At 40.5% G+C, this 15,907-nt stretch overlaps 1 protein-coding gene across 1 annotated transcript in view; it reads left to right on the forward strand.

Moving 5' to 3' along the window:
• The window catches only part of NCKAP5 (NCK associated protein 5), a 789,197-nt gene that overhangs the window by 399,120 nt on the left and 374,170 nt on the right, over nt 1-15,907 (forward strand). The gene's annotated exons all lie outside the window — the stretch shown is intronic.

Consider the following 15,907-nt stretch of genomic DNA (forward strand, 5'->3'; position numbering starts at 1 on the left):
TCTTCTTAGATTTAATTCCAGCACAGTCAGGATCTGTTAGTCTTCAATTACAGTTAATACAGGCCCAGGTGAAGGTTCAACTTGTTATTTAAAATCTATTCAATTCCATGGATAAAACACGAACTTGTGCAATTACAGTCCTGGGACCGGATATGGGCAACCTGTGAGGGACAATTTACTTTCATTTCTGTATTTTGCGTCACCATTTGCAAACCCAAGAAAATAATTTTAGTTTTTCCATCCTCTGAGGTTCTCCCAGGCATAATCAAGTTTGAGAAGTTGCCCTTAAATTTTCATGAGCAAACTCTGTGGATCTTATCCTTAATTTACCATTGGGATTTGGATATGACTGGTCAGCGATTTTCAACCCATGTGCCACAAGAATTTTTAAAACATTCAATCGCTGCCTATTTAGTCAGGGGCACTGGCCTCTTTTCCCTTAGATTGTCAAGTATAAAAATGACAGCAGCCAACACAATAGCCGTTTGGTGTGAATGAATCAAAATCATACCTATTTTTTGTCAGATCGGCAAAAAAATACATTTTTTGGTGTGCCGCAGAATTTTAGTGATTCGTTTATGGGTGCTAGGATGTGAAGAAGGTTGAAAGTCGCTGTGATCGGTGATGGATAATATAGCTTCCTCATTATGAGGTTTTATAATAATTCTTCATTTTCAGATGTGTTGCAAAGAGACTTCAGATCATTCCTCATTGGGCTAATACCACTAGTGTGCAGCACTGGCTTAGAGGCTTCTCCGAGGAACAGGGTAGGAAGGATGGATGACTCCTCTGTGTTCAGTTCTAAATTAACACCCTGTTCAACTCTTCAAGCCTATGATAATACACAGGTGCTGTAGAAATGCACCAATCAATATTTTAACAGGTTCATGTCCTACTCCTCGCAGGCTATGACTCATACAACCTTGTGCTCCATGTTTCATTCCGTTGATGGCAACTCTTGCTTTATAACTCCCAACGTGCACTAATAGATCCCCACTCCAAAGCGACTTTAAAGCAAGCACTGCTGTGTAATGCTTGCCATTTTAATGATAAAGGAAAGGAGGAGGCAGATCTCGCTACCCTTGTACTGTCTAATTAAGATGCCTCTATATTCCAGCTATTGATTTACAGGGCATGAGGCACATGGCACAGTAAATTATGTTCAATAGGATGCCAGGTCATCTGCTATAAATCAAATGGCAGTCCATACAGATCTGAGTCGCACAAGAGCCAAGTCTTCATCACAGTGTGAGAGAGAAGATAATTACATGGGAAGCAAACAGTGCTTGGTTTTGCATCCTGCTCTGGTGAAGAGTCTTTGCCCCCAGGATAATGCTTTCTTATGTAAAGCTTCATTGAAACTGAGAAGTTCAAGTCCAGTTGCAGCCAGACAACTAATGTAAATGAGCAGAAGATGGGGAGAAACACTTATAATAGATAAGATTATTATACAATAATTTAACTGGACCCACTAAACCATTTTCTGCTTACCTTCTACATTTTAAACTTTGATTTGTGAGATATTTCTAATTATGGTTATTTAACCAATTCTGTTACTAGAATTTAAGTCTTGTAAGTCTCTCTATTACAGAGCATGCATATAGCGCCTTACACTTGGACATGGCCAACATCTAAATGCCCACATAAATAATTTCTATAATCTAAATTATTGCATTGAATTTAAAACTTGTGCATTCACTATTTTCTCTCTTTTTTCTGAGTTGATGAGTTTATTTCATACATGATACTATCCGAGATGTGGACTTTGAGATTTGGACTTTTTTGGGTGTTACTCATTGGATAGGGCTACTTTTAAAAATAATGTTAATAACTTAGCTTTTCAAAGCACGTGAAGTGGCTTATGATGTAAAAGATTGTTTTACAACAAGGCTGACAAAATACAAACAGAAAATGGAGACCACAGAAGGGGAGTGTGGCAAGGGATCCCGCTTACGCAGCCCAGCATGTTTTCTGAGACTGAGAATTTAATGGAGCTCTAAGATTTCTGGCAGAAAAGATAAAAAGGGAAACAAGAGGATTGTGAATTCTTATTCCATAGAAAAGGGCTACTGTTCCTCAAAAAGTAAGAGAATGCACCACACTGGCCCCTTTATGGCAGTGCTCAAACATATAATGGTCCAAGGTGGTGCAAATTAGGGTTAATTCTTAGAAGTGGTACTATTCTGCCCTGTCACTTATATCTACAAAGTTAAGCAGCTTCTGAATTTCACAGTACACGGATTAGGAGTGCTGGGTCCGGGCCTAAGTGATAACACAGAAAATGCGACGAGCTCCAGTGCTGGAGGCTGTCAGGTCAAGCGCTAGGCCGCACGTTCACGGGCACATCTGCATAAGCAGGTGTCGAGCGCCTTTTACGAACAGGAACACGGAGACGGGAGACGCTGGAGCCTGGGCTGAGTCGGGCGAAGCAGTATTTTCCTGTATGTTTGATGGCATCGTGGCCATGGGAGTGGCTGAACAGTAATTAAGGAGATTCTCAGTCTCCGACTCAGGGATGAGGTGACATATTGGAGGGGACATGAATAATTGGGAAGCAGGACAATTAGGGGTATGTGGGAATTAGAGTTCAGCTGTCAGATTTAGGAGAATTAGTTCGAGGCTTGATTTTAGCTGGGCGATGGGCCTGTCGGCTTAAAGACAAACTTGAACGTTTTTGACCATCTGTGGTAATGAGGAATGGAATCACTTAGGTGATGAAAATCTGTAAAAATGTTTGAATGCTTAGTTTTCTTTTATGTCACCATCAAATCTTTATCCATAATCCCTTATTCTCTCTTGATCTCTGGTTAGGGTATAGTGATCAGCAGTGGTCCAACATTTGTTGGGGGTGGGGGGTGGACCAGAGGTTACATAATCAGCTCTAAGTTCATAAGTCAGAAATTTCCTTCACCGAGGGCGATGCAGGCAGCCACATCGCAAACTCGACTCAAGCCACTTGCATTCCTTAAAGTAAATACAGAGAAGAAAAAATATACTTTCCGAGTAAGTGTTCCCTGTGAGCAAAGGAGTATTCCAATAAGGTGGTACTTAGAGGTAGGCGGTGCTATCATTAGGGCTGCCCCTTCTTTGTGTTATTATTTGTTGATATAAATCAGGGATGCTTTTCAGATGTCATAATGCTTATTTAACCCATTGTCTGCATGGTCCACATGGCCGGGCGTGTTTCATATGGGACTAGCTTTGTGACCCCCTGTAATTCCAGTTGTCTCCATCCCCCCTGTAACTATTTGTTTGAGCCGTGATTGTCCAGCTAGCTCGGGTCAGTGGTGTGGACTGAGGCTGTGGCACTGCCTTCCCTTCTCTGTAAAGGTAATGAGTTTGAATCCCCAGCGTCATTTCTGCACCTTGAGTGAAGGAAGTGTTTGTGCATCAGTTAGATTCACCTGAAGAAGCACTTCCAGGAAGGCTGTGTGGTATACTGAGGTGTAATAACAGTGACCTTAAACAAAAAGACTTGTAAAGAGATGAGCAGCTGTACGGAGTACTGATTTCATGCAAACCATGCATGATTTGTGCATGTATTAGTGCTGGTTCCTTTGCAAACTACTAATCAATGTGTACATTATTATTGGAGGCTGCTATTCTTATCAGACAATATGCCACTTTTGTTGAGTGTGCAGTAAGACAGAACACAGTATGTGTCTTCAAAAAAGTGTACAACCCAGATCGATCGAGAAGCCTTGTGTACATGTGTGAACAAAATAGCATTTACAGACTATCTGTAAATGAAGGGAAATTTTGTCCAAGTTCAGGACAGCCAGACTTTGTATTTGTAGTGGGCATGGTATCATGCAAAGGCGTGATTCAAGCCAGATGAGATTAATAATTGTGCAGTGTCACTAGAAGTAATAATACATGTATCCTGTGACATCTCTGTTTTGCAATATGTTTGAAGCTTTAAATTCGAATCAATCAACCTGGTAGACCCACCACCAGGCAGACATATTTTGTAAACTATTGACAGTGAGCAAAGCACATTACGCCCAAAGCCTCATCAGGAATCAATTAGCGTTTCCTGTAGCATGGAAATGCCCCGTGCGTGTATTTAAATCCTGCAGTGTAAATTTAAGTAAAGGGAACGGTTAAGCTGTGTCACCCATAATTGACTAGGATGGGTAACAGTCACCCAAATGGAGCCCAAGCCTTCACCCCTGACCCTCCGGGATTTCTCTGCACCTGTTTTGACCTCTCCGTGCGCTGTTATCTGCCGCCCTGAAGCTATTTCTTCACTCCTTGTAATGGGGTTTTCTCCCATCACGGTTGATTGCTGTGCTTAACTGCAGTGGGCTGCCCGCTGAACTTCAAGGAGACGGAAATGGAGAGAGTTTTTCTGCGTAACCTGTTCACCAGTTGCTGTTTACAGTGTCGGCTCTGACTTGATGGAATCCTAGGGGTCATTTTCCGCTGCCCATTGGGAAGCTGCAGGCACCTGCATAGAAGTGTGTGTTGAAGGGGATAATATGCCTTTAAGTGTTCTACCCACGCATTCCCTCCTGCCTCTGTATCTGTCTGGTACATTAAAAGGACATTTTCTCTATATCGTTAGAAGTTCTGAGTAAAACATAACAAGATAAGAAACGCTGCCTATTGACCTTGGGACAGTCACCAGCCCAGAGCTCCCTGCGCCTCGCCTGCATTCATTCCCTTCTCATGGTTCAGCGCGAACCTCTGGCTTCCCGAGGGCCGCTCCTCCCAACGAGCACAGGGCACAATTTCCCTCTGACGTGCAGTTGCCATCCATGCTGGCAGCAGAGGTTCTGGCTGAGGCTTCATGAACATGGGGCCTCTCCTCTGTTCCTCGGAGTACGCCTAGCAGAAGTTTAAAGTGGCAAAGCGACATCGGTTAGATGATAAATTTTCCTCAAATCACAAGGGATGGAAGAAAAGATTTTAAATGGCATCTTTTAAAATGCCTGGTTAACATGATATGGCTCGTGTTGGGATGTCGGAAGTTTATATCTTAGTGATCTCTTGGGGGAGCTGTCTCTCGAGCAACGCAGGGGAGGTGAGACCACTGCGTAGAGAAGGGAAAGGGAGAAGCCCACTCTCAGCTCCCTGAGCAGCTGTTCACTTAATGCTGAGCAGTCCTGGATTTCTTTGTATTTCAGGTTCTGAGACCTGATGACACTGCCAAGAGTTTCTTCTTAAATTCTTACCGGAGCTGCATGTTGTTGAGCAGTCAATAAAAGTTTTATTCCCCATTATTCATTGCTGGTTGAGAAAAACGGTATTAGCACAGAGTATGTAGTTCCAATTTCATTTCAAAGAGCACTTTTCTCTGAAATGGGTTTTCTAGGACCTGATTCTAGCCCTATCCCCACCTAGCTTAATAATTAATAAGGTAAAGAAATTTGACCTTCCTGGGTGGCAGTCTGCTCATTTGTAAAATGAGGAAGTTGACTTAGGTTATAGTTTTGCAGTGCTTTTTATGGTTTTTGAAAGACAGCGCATTAGAGCTGACATGCATGTGCTGGGTGAAATCATAATTCCACTGTTCTAACCAGGCCTCTTGAAGTTCTAACAAGCAGGCTTTTGTGTTGAGGGCTCACTGCCCACGGTGTCATCGCCACGAAGCTCAGTGGGACTAGGCCTTCATCAGGTCTGTCTTGATTATCTGACTCGGGAGAAGTGGAGATTAGAAAACTGCCAAGCCTGGATGAAATATTTCTGTTGAGGACAGCCAAAATTGAACACTGAGCAGCCTGACTGGCAAAAGGAAGCTAAGACTCTGCGGTAGATGTAACCATTATTGCTCTTGGCTCTGGTGTTGTCTGCTTTAGGATTTATTTGAACCGGTTTGGGGAAAAGCCTGAAGAAACAGAACTTTATAACAACCAGAATTGTTTTCACTTCTAAACAGTTTATCTGAAGAAATAGCCATCAGTAAAAACACCAGTGATTTAGTCTCTCCTCTATACATTTTTTAAATCACCTATTATAATTCTCAATGTGCTACTATCCCCACCCCAACCCACTTTTTCTTTTAAGAAATAAATACAAAATATAGAAGAATATAGTTGTTTTTCTTAATTGGAAACTAATTAATTGATAGTCTCTATAACAAATGCTTTTTTGGTCAGATTTATAGAAAATCCATTTTTTAGGTATATAGTTTGATTTGTTTTGACGAGCAGATACCATCACGTAATCAAGATATAGACTATTTCATGCCCCTGAAGAGCCCTCTCATTCCTCTTGGTTGTCAGTCCCCTCATCACACCCCAAACCCCTGACAGGGACTGCTCTGATTTCTCCCCCTACAGTTTTTAGTTTTGCTTTTTCCAGAAAGTCTTATAATGGAAGTTGTAAAGCATTTAACTTTTTTGCGTCTTGCTTTTTTCGCTTAGCATGTTTTTTGAGGCCCATCCTGCTGTTGCAGGTAGTAATATTCCGTTGCGTAGAACCACCACCATGTAGACGCCCATTCAGCTGCTGACGAGTTCCTTCCAGCTCTTCGCTAGTATAAAGTTCCTACAAACATGCAACTTCCATGCATGGGTCTTAGTGTTGTTTTCATTTCTTTGGGACAAATAACTAGGAATGGGATCACCGAGTCATATGGTAAGCATATGTTTAACTTTAAGAAACTGCCAAACTGCTTTTCAAGGTAGCTGTGCCGTCTTGCTTTCCCACTAGCAATGAATAAGGGTCCTAGTTTTGCCACGTTGATAAATGCTTCTTGGAAACACAGATACAGAAAACTTACACACAAAACAAACATTTGGTTTAATGAATTGTTCGCAGGTGCACACTTTTGTGACCAACATCAAGTCAAGAAGAAAACTGTCAGCACCTAGAATCCCCTCCTGGTGCCTCCTCTCAACCTCACCTCCATCTTTTCCCGATAAGGAACTATTTTTCTGACTTTAGAGAAGTAACCTCCCTATTGTTTAATAGTTTTGTCATTTAACGCGCATCCCCTGACCCTCTAAGTCTGGGCTGTTTGTAATAATAGTGACTGTACCTTTTAGGTCTCCTTTAATCAGCAGGTGCCCTCCCTCCCTTGGTGCTTCTTCAGATTTACCTGTTGTAAGAACCTAGAGCATTTGGCCAGTAGCGTTTCTCACAGTCTAAATTTGTCGATGACTATCGTTAGGGCAATTCAACATGTTCCCCTGTCCTTCATAGTTCCTACAAATTGGCAGCTATTTCCATACATTGCTCTTAATACTGATTTAAATAGAGAGTTAAAGGTTGCTGTTGTGTATCCAAGGAGCAGAGAACTTTTCTCATATCCACCATCACTCATCTAATTCTACTACCAGTAGGCAAGTCAATATGTACTTGTTGGGTGAAGAAGGAAGGAAAGAAGGAAAGAAGGGAGGGAGGGAGGGAGGGAGAGAGAGACAGGGAGAGAGAGACAGGGAGAGAGAGACAGGGAGAGAAAGGAAGGGAGGAAGGAAGGTGCAGGTAGCCTTGTACTATGAAAGACTTAGGTTACACATATAGAAGAATTTTAAAGATAGTGTGTTTATGATAGAAATTTACTTCCAAGAGAGGTTGCAGAATGGCCGTTTCTGGGATCTTTGAAACGCTGATAACAGCCATCATTCCCAGAGTCATGCACCGCGATGGCCTGAGAGAATGAGGGCCCAGTTTCCAATTCCTGGTCTCCTGTGATGGAGTGCTCAGCTATAAAATATGAGTTGCCTGTCTCAGAATATTCTCTGCAGAATTCCTGTCTGCAGGGCACTAAATGGAATTTGGTGCTTTGAAAGTTTAATTCCCTTAGGGCAAAGTTTACTTTCAGAGAGTGTTTTATGACCCTCAGATAACATTTATATCAGTTTTCTATGGTGGAGTGTCAGTAGTGAGGACTGTTGTCCTGATTACCTCTTTGGTCTATAAGCAATGTATTTAATGGATGATATTCCTGCAGTGTATATCTTTTGAGTGCTGATTGTAAACACTTGGAACTGTTCTTTGGGATCCTTTGTTTAATTTGTGAAAAATAATTCCGTTTAGATGGTGCTTGTTATAAATGTCTACATCTGTTACTAACAAACAGCCTCAAGCTTTTAAGAATGTGTTCTCAGAATAAAGTAGGGAATTAGCAATACTGAAGCTATGAGATTTTGACAAAAGAAATGTGTTGCAGTTTTCATTAAATTGTGTTTCAGAATTCTTTTCACATTTCTCCGACCAAAGGTTTTCACCTGTTGTTTGTAGTAGCAGCAAGTGACAGGATGACTTCTCTCAAAATACAAATATGAGTTTCTCTTTACATTAAGTTTCCATGACAATTCAAGCTCTTAGGTTTTATAATAAGCATTTTTATTAATATTAATGTTAGCATGGCCATACAAACAATGATGTTTTACACTTCTTTTATTTTTCAGTTTCCAAAAGTATTCCCAACATTATTTCATTCCATTCTCACTATAACCTTATGCATGGTAGGCAGGGCATATTGTAATATCATAATTTAAAAAATATATATTATATATATATTTTAAATATCTTTATTAATTTCAGAGAGAGGAAAGGAGGGGGAGAGAGAGAGAGATAGAAACATCAATGATGAGAGAGTCATTGATCGGTTGCCTAGCCCGCAAACCGGGCATGTGCCCTGACCAGGAATCGAACCCTGATCTCCTGGATCCTAGGTTGATGCTCAACCGCTGAGCCATGCCCGGCTGGGCGATATAAATATAATATTGAAACTTAAAAAATGAAGTAATTTCTTCACTGTCACATAGGTAGATCTCAATCGTACAGACCCCAGGAGTTTTCACTTCTGGTCAACTATTCCTTCTATTCCCTCATTTACTCATTTGTAGTTTATGATCCATGATAGAAAATGAAGTTTTAAATCATATTGGAAGCAACCATATTTCAGCCTTGATTACAATTCATATGTCCTGCCACTGATGGTGTTTTTTAAACTCGATCATCATGACCTGACTGAGATTGTACCCAAGAGAAATTTGGGCCAGAGGAATATATGAAATTAAGTGGAAAATGTGAAACTTCCATTTCCTCATTTCAGAATTCACAAGGACGGTCCAGTTGTATCTTTAGCGCCTCATCTCTGGTCTCTACTTTCTTGGTATACTTTTGTAATGCATTGTCAAACCAGCGGGGCTAAAGATTAAATTGGTGTTTGAAGACATTTAGACTGCCATCAAATTATAATTACATTTATTCCTGGACTGTAGAGTCATTGGATTTAGCTAAGAAGACCTAAATTTCCCCTTTGCAGTTGGCTTGACAATACGTATTTAGCTAACAAAACCCAATTCCACAGTCTCCTTCCTCCCTTTTATAACAGCCACTTTCTTCACTAGACTACTATCCACACTTTAATCACACAATTATGGATTTTCTCCCTATTGTTATTGGGTCTTAATATGATGCATCTCCCTCGCAGTAGACGGTAAACTTATGGTTCTAGAATCATATATAGTAGGTGCTCAGTAAATGTTGTGATAGATGAATAAGGTAATATTTCCTATGGGCATGTTGCTGTTTTAAGCTACCATTTATCAAGCCATCACTGTAGATGGCATTTAGCCCATCCTGGTGCATCAAAGTTACCTAAATAATTGTCAGATTTCTAATGAATTTTGATTATATTCAATTTAATGTTTTATTTAGGTAGTATTGTTGGAATAAGAGTAAGATTTTGTAGGAATATTGATAAGAAAGTATGAGGGGTTTTTTTAATCATATAATTGGTTTGACTCTTATTGCAAGGTAAGGGAGGAAGGCACAAAATAAGTCATGTTCCCTGTCCCTGTGGCTCTTATGGTAAAGATAGGGTCACAATAAAAAAACAACAACAACAAACTAACTTAGAGGAAATCAAATAATTGCTGCAAGAAAGGGAGGAAAAAAAAAAAAGGCCTAAGAACAACTCTGAAAGCAAGAAAGGGAATCGTTTGAGATGAGTATTGAAGTGATATGTAGGTGAGGGTTCAATGGAGATCTGAAGGAAGAACATTTTGGGTAAAGAGAGCAAAGACAGGCCTGCAGGTGAGCTTCTGGAGCTCGGTTCCTCCATGGCCCTGACCTAAGCAGCGGCCCTTTGAATGAGGCCTCCCTTATTCCCCCGCAGCGTGGAGAGTGAAAGAAGTCTGGCCCATTATCTTATGAATATCAGTCAGACTAACTTTGAACCCTTTGCTGAAGCCCAGCAGTCACCTTTGATGTCAGAAACACTTTAAGGATTGATTTCTGTTCCCTCAGCAATTCACATTATTGTCAAGAGAGTCCCCAGTGAAGCAGGAATATATTTACTATACTTCCAATATGCATGACACACATAAACACTTACAAGTCTATTGCCTTTTCAGACACAATCACCAGAGCACGCGATATGTTATCAGGAAATACCCTAGAGGTCTTTGTGATAGATTTGAGTGGCTTCAAGATTCTGTAGACCCAGACTTTCTAAGCAGTCTGTCTTAAGTAAAGAATTGAGTAGGAAAGTAGTAAGCCTGTCGTTACTGCCTCAATGCACCTAAAGCCCAGTTTAGGAAAGGTGGTGACCTTGGAGGTTACAATGACATAACCATCCATTATGTAATAAAACTTGAGGAAGCAAAGGACTACGTCTAAATGCTCAAGGAAAGAGCTCTCAGATGTGAATAGAAGCAAAACTGCACACTTGAAACTTCTACATAAGGTATGTGAGATACGTGTGTCCAATTCATTTTTTTCCCCTTAACATCTAAGGAGAACTTACCATGTGCCAGGTACTATTCTAGGTACAGATAGATAGCAAAACACAAAAATACCCCTTCCTCATGGAGGTGCCATAATACCACATGTAATTTAATTCATGTAACAATAGTCCATGGAAGGTGTTCATATTATCTATCTTTTCAGATGAGGAAACTGAGGCTCCTACGAATTAAATGACATACCCATTGTCATATAGTTTGAATGTATTATAGCTGGATTTCAACTCAGACAGCTGGGCTCTTAACCATTTCCTGTTTCTCTTACCTACAAAGGAGCAAGTGGGCTAATACTGATTGAATATTGACCTTGTCCCAGTTGCTTTTGGGGGATGCTTTATCTATGTAATTTCATTGCTTACAATCCTGCGAGGAAGTACTAGTATCCATATTTTACAGATAAGAAAATTAAGACCCAGAGAGGTTAAATAATTTGCAAAAGATCACACAGCCTCTAAACAGCTGAGCCAGGACTCAACCTAGTTCTATCTTTCCCTTACAATATACACTCTTTCTATAGTATTCTATGATCGGTAGATGTTAAGCTCGTCAAAAATTCTGTATTTGCTTCAGTGCGATCTTTATTTTTGGCACCGTAAATATAGTCAATGTTTTGGACATATTCTGAAATTTTTCTTGCAATGTCTGTGAGAATCTGTGTGTGCCTTTTCATTGCTTGGGATATGTTCTACATGAAAAGTTTCTCTATCATTTTGCATATGAAACAAAACATTGTTTTAGGCATATATTTTCAAGCCAACTTATTATAAAACTTATAAAACCTTATAATAATTAAGCTCAAATGTTATTGCTCCCTTTTCCAGAATTACTTGATTAATGAACTTTTAACAATTTGAGAAATTCATCTTTAGTTAAATTCGAAATGAATGCTAGATGTTTAATATGGTGATTTATGGAGTCCAACGTTCTTTCCATGATACTGCTTCTCAAAATACACTCATCTAGGTTTCCTCCTTATTTCTAATATCTCAATTAACTTTTTCTTGTTTTCTTCATATAAATATAATCATCAAATCACCAGAAGAAAGAGAAAAAAGTACCAGATAGAGAAAGGTGGATATATTTTATGCATCGTTTTATCTAAGAAAGAAGTGGGATTTGTGTACGTTGTATATGTGTGTGTGTAAACAAATAAACAAAAAAGGTGTATTTGGAAGGATAAAGGAAAACTTTAAAAGTTAACTATAGATAGAATAGAAGCTAGATTTCTCTGAATAATTGTTTTGAGTATTTGACTTTCGGACTATGTGAATATATGATATAATTATAATATAAAGTCTAATTTTAAAAGTACTAAAAATTGGAAGCACGACAAAGCAAATACATCTAGCCCGGCCGGGCGTGGCTCAGCGGTTGAGCGTTGACCTAGGATCCAGGCGATTGGGGTTCGATTCCCGGTCAGGGCACATGCCCGGGTTTGCTGGCTTGATCAATGACTCTCTCATCATTGATGTTTCTGTCCCTCTCTCCCTCTCCTTTCCTCTCTCTGAAATCAATAAAGATATATTTTTAAAAAAACAACAACCCACAAATACATCTATCTGCAAACTTAGTTGACAAAACTGCACAGAGAAGAGCTATCTGAAGTGCCTCAGGACATACAAGCTTCTGCATTTACAGTAGGATATATTAAGGACAAAAAGCCACACACATTATGTTGTACACCTAAAACTAATACAATATTATATGATACATAAATAAAAACGAGGAAAAAAATAATTCGTTTATCTGAAAAAAAAGAAACACACAAAAGTAATTGTTTTCAGGAATCATAATGTTGGAGCTAGCGTCGCTATTGTTATTCTGAGACTTGTTAAAAGGCCTCATGATCCAGTTTAAAACAGCTTCTACCCCTGAAAGATGCCTCAGTTTGTGCATCCGTGAGAACAGTAGCAGCAGAGTGTTGAAATGCATCCGTTATGTTTAAATCCTTTTGTTCATACTGACCCCAAACAACCCCAACACAACGGTTTAGAGGATGCTAGGAACCAGCTCATTTTCGAAACTGATGCAGGGCGAGAATGAAGCATTTCTCCTCTCTTTCCTTCAAGAACTGTAACTAAATTGCTAATTGCTGTAGTGGGCGGTAAGGAGTTGAGTTTCTCTTCATAGGACCTTTCAGCTAATTGATGAAGAAAGAATAATATAATTAGGACATATTTTGCAGCTCCTAGGGAAATCATGGATGTAGGCGGGGTCATCACTGGCGCTAACATCACAGACGCAGTGTCTGTTCTGTCTACTGATGGACTGGCCGGCACCTGGCCAGCTCTCATGACCAGGTCACAGGAAACATGGCAACAGGCCGAGCACAGTCCCAGCCATGGGTCATTCTATAGCACAAACAGCAAGGGAGGAAAAGGGATGGGAAGATATCTGTAGATTAAGATCAAGAGCCCAGCCGGGCGTGGCTCAGCGGTTGAGCGTCGACCTAGGACCCAGGAGATTGAGGTTCAATTCCCGGTCAGGGCACATGCCCGGGTTGCAGGCTCGATCCCCAATGACTCTCTCATCATTAGTGTTTCTCTCTCTCTCTCCCTCTCCTTCCCTCTCTCTGAAATCAATAAAAAGATATATATTAAAAAAAGAACATTAAAAAAAAAGATCAAGAGACATTGTACATGCCTTTTTTGGATCCTGATTGGAACAAACATTAAAGAGAAAACAAATGATATATTGGGAGATGTGAGATGGTTGGAAGACTTGTCTACTTCCTGGACATGCAATATAGTTCATGGTTATATATGGTCACATTTTTAAAAAGGGTCCTTATATTCTAAATACAAACACTGGCATAAAAATGTGGTTTGCTTTAAATAACCAGGAGAAAGGATTAGGAGTCATTATGAAACATTATTGGCTGTGAGTTGGTTATAATTAAGCTCCGTGATGGGCACATGGGAGTGTCTTATATTATAATCTGCAATTTTGTACTTTGTAATTTTTCACAAAAATTTGAAAGAACTTACCTCGGAAACATGCTATTTCTTGCTGTAGTTTATTATCTATAATCTTAGTATTGCTAATGAAATTAACAGAATGTAATACAATTACTCCCTCATTTGAAAGCCTGTAATTTCCTAAAATTAATTCTGGTGTAGCCCCACCCCTAACATTTGCGGGGCCTTGAGTGAGTGTACAAGTGGTGCACCACGTCCCGCAGGTCTAAGTCTGTAAAAGTCATAAATCAAGCTAGCAAAGTGCCAAATGAAATATGTTCTACTCCCTTACCCCTGATTACTGTTCCTTCATCACATCCTGAAAGACCACATTTGAGGTTAAAATTCTCAGAATCCTTGGTGTTTTGTGCTGGCTCATGGTGGTACCAGGACAACCAGTTTCTAACTCCCAGCCTGCAGTGCAATCCTCTGGTCAGCTTCTTCTCTTCCTGTGCTGAACCCCATCCCTCCATCCCACACAGGGCCCCAGGGACCTGTATAGACACTCCAGCTTTCATGTCTGTACCCTGCTCATGTTCTCTGTCTGCACCACTCCTTGGGCCTCAGGTGCACACAGAAGCCTACGCAGATTTAGGAAGCAGGCTCAGGGCCCTGTGGAAGGAAATTCCTAGTCCACAAGTGCCTGGAGCATCATGAGGCAGAGGGAGGCACAGATTTTTCATGGGCACATCCTCTGGACCCTGAGGAATCCTCATGGTGGAGAAGGGTGTTTATAAGGAGTTCAGGGCAGAGACCCTTAAAGCACAGGGCCCAGAGCTTGCCATTCATCCTGTGTGTAAGGGAGATAAGGCTCTGTTAGGTTAAATTCTACAATTCTGGCAAGAAACCCGTGATTTTGCTTGCATTTCTAATTGCTTTTGATATTTGGCCTTTGCAACTATTAACAATTTAACTGAAATACAAACTGAACATTAGTTTTATAAAAATTGTTTTTTCTCTCACATTGTATTTTGCAATTGCAAAGAATATAGCTGCCCCTCCACTTTGTGGAATTAATATGAGCACAAAACATATTCAAGAAAAAAGAAACAAACTTTCCAAACCATTCTTCAAGGAAGGGATGCTTCTTGCTTGAGCAGCATCCAAGGCAAGTGTGTGGGCGTGTTGCCTGAACTCTGCAACACAGGTGCTGCTCTGAGCAGCCAGAGCGACACTATTCTAATAAGGTGTCAGAAAACTTTCCCGAACAGGGAAGCATGACCCTATGGGACAGCTGGAAACAATTCAGCAAGGATAACTGCCCTGGTTGTCCTCTGGCCTGTCATCTGGGGACAAGTTTCATTCTAAAAATTGTTGAAAGAACAAGGTCAGCAGTCGACTCCATGCAAACACCTTGCCCTGGGTCAGCTCTAATAGAAATAAACCAGTGAGCTGCAGGACAGTGTGCTCCGCCATGGGGACCTTGCACCCAGTTGGGTGGCATCTGGCCAGATGTAGGAGGAAATTATGGGGTAGTTCCAACAATAATTTTATATTAAACCAGTGGCTGCTACTCATCTGTCTACACAAAGGCTTGGAAGGGACTCCAATACTTTCTGTATCTTACTGCAGATGGCATTGCTGTCACTGTGGATGGTGGTGTCAGCTGAAAGTTAGCATCAGTAGAGCTACTAATTACTGTTAATCTATTCCTTCAACAGATGTTTATGGGCGTTTTACAGTGTATCGGGCACTGTTACATTATGTGTGTGTACTTATTAATCCTTGCAGTTGACCAATAAAATAAATAGCACTATGCCTATTAAAAGATGAGTAAACTGAGGCTCGTGAGCTAAGGACATCAAACCAGTAAGGACTTCTGTATCATGTTTGACACACACTTCCGAAGTTTTATTCTCTTTCTACGTGTTGTGGTGTCCTTCATTTCCCATTTTCTTTTATGGCGCATTTTGCACTTCTGTATCCCAGCCAGAACCCGGCTCTGGTACCGTCTCATATACTCCCTTAATTCAGCTAGAATCTTAGTACCTAATTTTGAGGGGTTCTACCACTCATACTCTGCTGTGTCCCTCTTTCCCTGGAACGAAACCGTCTGTGCTTTTCTGCTACTTTCTCTTTTACTCTATGGTAACTATTTTGTAGTTTTCATTTAAGCATCCTGTTGACCAAATGTCCATCACAGTCCAATATCAATGAGGCTCTTGGGTGAAATTGGAACCTATTACAATGAAGAAGAAACAGTTCCACTTATATTGCCCCTTCCTTGACCGGCGTTGCTGGGGC

This window comes from Miniopterus schreibersii (genome assembly GCF_964146895.1).
Source record: "Miniopterus schreibersii genome assembly, chromosome: 7".
Classification (NCBI taxonomy): domain Eukaryota; kingdom Metazoa; phylum Chordata; class Mammalia; order Chiroptera; family Miniopteridae; genus Miniopterus; species Miniopterus schreibersii.